The following is a 6,691-nucleotide window of genomic DNA, read 5'->3' as shown; positions in this document are numbered from 1 at the left end:
CCTTCCCTGTTATGATTATTATTTGTGGTTTAGGCACGAACACTTAGCTCAAAAAAAAAAAATAATAATAATAATAATAAAAAGAGTGAGAATGAAGCAGTAATATTAGAATATTACAGAAAAATAACGGTCTTCTCTCTCAACCAGAGCTTGAGTTGTTGCATGAACTGTTATGAATTATTGTATCTATGAAGTAAGTAATGATGTGGTTTAACTTTGATGAATTATTTGTGTTGGCTTTGACCCTTGACAAGAAGGTGAGAGAAGGCTTTAATAGGGAAGAAAATAGGAGTCATGTATTTTAAGAATTAGAGCAGTCTAATCATGAGGTTTGACTCCATTCGATCCGCATTACTTGAAAGTTTAAATCCAGAATAATTTCCAAACATTGTTTGGCAATAAATAAATAAAAAAAAAGAATTCAGCTAATCATATTTTCCTTTAGACTTGAGGATGCATATTTGAAAATTGTGCGAATGGCAGTCATCCTTTGGCACAGGCGGTTTTATCAAGTTTCAGAACTGATTCTTGTTGGAATTTAAACATCGTTTGAATGGGAGAAAATGAGGGGACACAGTGTGGAAATTCCATGGTGACCACTGATGAATGATGCAACTTATTTTCCATACCCTCTCGTCCTTGTTATCTAACTTGCGCTTCTTTCAAAAAAAAAGTGAGTTGATATCTTAATTCTTAAAAATATTTATATCTTTTCATTTATATCCTTGACTGAAATATTTAAACTACTCTCGTTAATTTACATTAATTTCATTAATTCTAGGGTATCACTGTGAAAATGTAAAATTTACCTAATATTGTGGATTAAAGGATGCTTACAGAAAACTACTTAGTGTCCGTTTGGTTAGGCTTTAAAATCAATTTTTTTGTTTGAAATCAATTTTTAAAATAAAATTACCCAAACAGCTGAAAAAAGACAAAAATTGATTCTAACACATAATGCGCGTTTTTTCAGATGGAATCGGCTTTTGTCAAAAGTTTATCAAAAAAATATTGGAGAAAATTACAAAAGAAGGCCCATGAAAAAATTACAAATAAACACATAATTTAATAAAAATAAAATCAAACTCTCTTCTCTTCTCTTCTCTCTTTTTTTTTCCTTAATAAACTTTAAATTTTGTATCCTCAAAAAATTAATGTTTGATATTTAAGAATTAAATTATATAGTAATTTATATAACTAAAATTGATTCTGATTAAATTATCCAAATATTTTTAATTTTGTTAAAATTAATTTTAGAAAAACAGTATCCAAACACATTACTTTATAACATAATCAATTATGATTAAAATCTACCACTTAATTAATTATTTTCATAATCTATTATACCTAACTAAAATCCAAACGAACCTTTATTTTGTAGTTTAGAGGGAATACGTTTCATGCAATGTATGAGGTTCACATTAATTGGTCTTATGCTATAAAGTATGAAGAAGTGATGGGAAAAAGTAGCTGTTTAATGTAAAGCTAGGAAGTAAGTTCATGCCAAGGGAAAATTTCTGTCTGGTTCTGATAATTCAACAGATTTAGAGATGCAAAAAGCTTTCTTGCTGTGGCTATTAATCAAGCGGCAAAAGCTAAGTGTTGCGATATGGCACAAGGAAATGTCACCCATTATAGCTTTAACTATAAATTAGCACAAGTTTGTATTGCATCCAGTTCAAACAATAAATTATATTGTACTGTTCATAACTTATAAATGTCAAAGCCTGTAAAAAATTTTATCTCCTTTTTAAACAAATCAATCATACACGGCTACTCATTCTAACGTTTTATATATATATATATATATATAGAAAGAGAGAGAGAATGGTGATGCACCCATTCATTCTTACATCATTTGAGATTAAAACTCATAATCTTTCCCCTCTTGAGGGACTGGGGTGTCATTGAATCAATAAACTGACAAATTTTTTATGTGAGCGTACAGTAAAAGATAATGTAAGGTTGTGTATATATATTTATTAAAAAAAAAGGATAATATAAGGTTTAACCAGATATTAGTACAAGTTGCCTTAAGGGGAAAGGGTAATTAGCCTTGGAGAAACGAAGTCAAGGGCGTCCTAACCGCTAAAGTGCATAGCATTTCTTTTTCCCCCGTGACGTGGTGGAAAATACCATATAATAAATAGAATATTTAAATTCAGACACTGACATAATATATAACAAAACTTTCAACTCGACGAAAATTTTCAAAATGAAAAAGTGTGGGACGGGAAATGAAGGCGCGACCAACATTTAATTTTTTTTAAAAAAATTTTATACTTAACTTTATATAATTAAAGTGATTGTTTCTAATTAAATTAATATATGTAGATATTTTATATATTATGTATTAATATTATCAATACATTATTTATTCTATAACAGACTATTGCTATTGATATTATCAATACATTAAAACTCTGATTGAATAAAAGCATGCGAAGAAATATGAGATGTGGACGAACAGCAGTAAAAGGCATGAAGGTGGATTAAAATGAATGATGCATTTAAGTTCATTGTATCTTTCCCTAAATTATGTTGCGCGTGCTGAGGCGTGAGCTATCTGTATCTTTCTCTACTTCTTTCTTTTGGTCCCCAGACACATTTTTACCCATTTGTTGAATATCAGTCTCCGTTCTCACTCTTTAACCTCTAACGTTAACCTGGCCACTTCAATCTTTCACCACATCCCAATTCCAGAACTCCCACGCCACTTGAATTGAAGAAGCACAGTATTCACTCTATTCACCTATTTCTCTGGTGTACAGTACTGGCCAAGGATGGAAACTTGCCCATTTTTTGTCTCCTTACAAATTTGAAACTTCACTTCCCCCCTTTTTCGGCCGGCTGAAGGTTAAATTATTATTTTTTAAATTTTTGACCCACAAAGATAAAATTAATTAAAAATTTGGAAAGAAAGCATTAGTTTCAGCAAACATAAATAAGAAGTGTGAGACGGCGATAAACGCAGTCTCTCTTGTGTTTGGAGACCAACGCAAAAGAAAGACCGTAATGCATTCCTCGCTCACCGTGCTGCTTTTTTTTTTTTCATTTCAAACTATAAAACACTTTAAATAAAATCATACATGTTAATAAATTTTATTAAATACATTTTACAGCTTTAAATTTTTAACCCAAAAATATAAATTTAAAAAAATCTTTTATTTAATACTTTAATAATGAAATAATATTTAAAAGAGAGAATATATAAAAAATATAATATTAAAAAAATTTAATTAATAAAATTTTATTTTTATAAAAATGTTTTATATTTTAAATATTAAATATTTTTTAAAAGTGTTTTATAATTTGAGATGGAAATAATATCATTTTCAGGGCAAGAGTAAAAAATATAAATACACATTTATAAAAGAAGAACCAATTCAAAAGCATTGCTGCTAACCAACTTTGAAATCTCATAAACAATCGGTTAGATGACAATCAACGCTGATTTAATTAATTAATTAAACCAGGCGTGAGTACCAATCCATCTAAAGTTCTTTGGCCCATGCCAAAAGGTTTGACTGTGTTTATGAACTTCAGAATAATATATACTTTTGATTTAAATTACTTACAATAATTAAACAAAATGATATTACTGACATTCCGGTACTATATTGTGAGCATCTTTTAGTAATACTGGACTACTGCATTCCCCAGGATCTTTTGATGCGCGCCTATTAAAAAATAATAATTATATTATTAAAATTGTTTTAACAATATGTATTTCACCAAGATTTTAATATAAACTAAAGTTAACTTTGCCCTTACTAAGAAATGTTAGGTATAGCATTAAAATTATGAAAAAATAAAATAAAATGCAATGAATTCTCTTTTGTTTTGCTAAAATTACAAAGAATTTCCATCAGAGGTTTTAAAAGACTTAATTTTGTTTGTTTACAATTATGTTAAAATTTTTGAAATGAGTAATTTTCCCTGAAAGTTTACTCTCTCTCTCTCTCTCCAAATTTATAAAAAAAAAAATAAAGGTTAATATGTAATTTAGATCATAAACTATATGTTCATAAGCGCTTTAAATTCTAAACTTTAAAAAAATATATTTTGAATCCTACATAATTAAAGTTAAAATAATTTGGCTCATACTGTTAACTTTTAACAAATATCCATTAAATTTATTTAAAAAAATTATACTTGAGACCCCAACTTGACAAACGTTTATTTAAGGTTAACGATAGGTGTGAAATTATCTCAATTTTAATTATTTATGATTTAAAATAAACCTTTTTAAAAGTTTAGGGCTCAAACCAACCCTGAACTTATAGTTTAAGGTTTAAATTATATATTAACTCGTGATAATATTACAAATTTTTTTAAATATGAAAAGAATAAATAAAAAAACATAAATGGTAATGATGATGAGGATGGAATTATATAAAAGAAAGTTATAAGTTGTAATAACAAGTAAAGCAGTTTTTCATAGAGACTATAGTAGGGTTGAATGAGATGGTGTCGTGTTGAGTATTTTTGTTCTTTTTAAGTGGGGTTTTAACATGTTATTAGTGGTAGCAATAGAAGCGTGACATAATCTTTCATTATAAGCGCACTTTCATTGTTTCTTGTGTGTTATTTGGAGTAATAGAATCTCATAATAATACTGGTAAAAAAATATTATCATTCTTTATTAGAAAAAAATATAGAATAGATTCTTCTTTATATACTTTTTTCTTCGTCTTTTTATTTATCATAAAAATATTTAGTTCTATTTTATAAATTTTTACCTTTATCGATTAATTCAAATCAAAAAACTTACATGCTCGTTCAAAATCTTTTTTAAAAATTGACATAATATGCAAAATACACTTGTTTTTTGTTATTGTTAAATTATTATTGATTAAAGTGCATTTTTTAAAATATAAAAGGGTTAATATATAATTTAAACCTTAAATTATAGGTTTAGGGGTGACTTGAACCCTAAACTCTTAAAAAGGTGCATTTTAAACCCTGTACAATTAAAGTTGGAGTAATTTCACCCTTATAGTTAACTTTTAACAAACTTTTGTCAAATTAAGGCTTAAAGTGTAATTTTTTTTAAATGAATTTGGTAGACATTTGTTGAAAGTTGACGGTATAGATGATATTGTCTCAACTTTAATTGTTTAGAATTCAAATTACCTCTAAATCTATTCAAAATTTAAATTTCATATTAATCCAAAAAACTATAAATAATTTAAATTTTTTGTGTTAAAAATAATGATATTTAAAGAAAAAATAAAAATAAATTATATTGAGTAATTTATCATGTTAAATTTTTATCTCACAAACTTTTTAACGGGATCTTTGAATATTATTTTAACAAATTTATGTGCTTGATTTTTTTAAAAATACTAAATAAATATATTTACACAATTAAAAAACTTAAAATATAAATAAAATAGTAAAAACATGCATCTATTTTTTTGGTAATTTAATAATTTTCAGATAATATTTTCATTTAACGAGAAATATTTTGATCTAACATATGTAACTTAATGATCAACTAATGATTAAGTGGATGGAAGTAAAATTTTAAAAATAGAGATTGTGTTTTGTAACTATTCTTATTAGAGGAGGTTTGCATAAATTTCAAAAATAGAAAATAATTATCTGTAATTAAGATAAATAGAGAGGGTTAGAGTATTTTACCCCTATTTGCAATTAATAATAATAATAATAATAATAATAATAAATTTCTATCTAAGAATTCAAATGAAAATAAGTAAACAAGGAATAAAAATAAAAAATTATTATTATAACTTTTGTATATTAAGAATAAAAAAATTTTAATTTTAATTTTATATTAAGGATAGAAAAGATTATTGATAGAAAGAAAAAGGACTGTAAGGAGTAGCTTTTCAATTTTTATTTTTTTAAGATTAATAATTATAATAAATTATTATATAGAAACAAAAATAATAAACGATGGCAAAATTAAAAAAATCAATCAGTCTAGTTTTATTTTATATTAAAGATTTTTTAAAAACCCGCTCTGTTTTCTTTATATTAAAAAAATGAAAGGAGCAGTTGGGGGAAAAACTGGAAGGAGTAGAAATTTGTTGTGCTTCAACCATCGACCAAATTCTATACCCTCAGCAATCAACAGTGTCAAAATACAATCAAATCAACAAGCATCCATTTATGGTCCGGAGGATATGATTCGGAACGGGAGCTATCCCATTTTGGAAATCTCAAAGGCTGTGTTTGGATTGGTATAATTAATCATGAAAAAATTAATTAACATGATTGATTTTGAATATAATTATTTATGTTATGTGATATATAATTAATTTATAAAATTAATTAATAAGATTGATTTTAATTAAAATTGAAGAGTAGAATTGAAAACCAAGCAAAGCCATTATTTTGTGAAAACATATCTAAACATTCCTATTATATATTAAAATTAATTATAAATCAAAAACTATGCTTCTCAAAAAATATTCAAACACTCTCATGGATTGTCAAAATCATTTATCAACTCAAAACCATGAATATCTCATAAATTATTATTATCTGTTTCTTAATTCAATTTTTTAATTATATGTTTCTAAAAAATTTTTATAAATCATATTTTTTTGTTACATAATTGATTTTTGACATGATAAAAAGTGTTTGAATATTTTTTTAAAAAAAACTATAATTTTAGATCCATAATTAATTTTAACATGTAGAATGGGTGTTTAAATATTTT

Source organism: Prosopis cineraria, unplaced genomic scaffold (assembly GCF_029017545.1).
Source record: "Prosopis cineraria cultivar Desert tree isolate PC_DT_omini unplaced genomic scaffold, ASM2901754v1 PC2, whole genome shotgun sequence".
In the NCBI taxonomy this organism is placed as follows: Eukaryota; Viridiplantae; Streptophyta; class Magnoliopsida; order Fabales; family Fabaceae; genus Prosopis; species Prosopis cineraria.
This window is presented reverse-complemented; position numbering follows the sequence as displayed.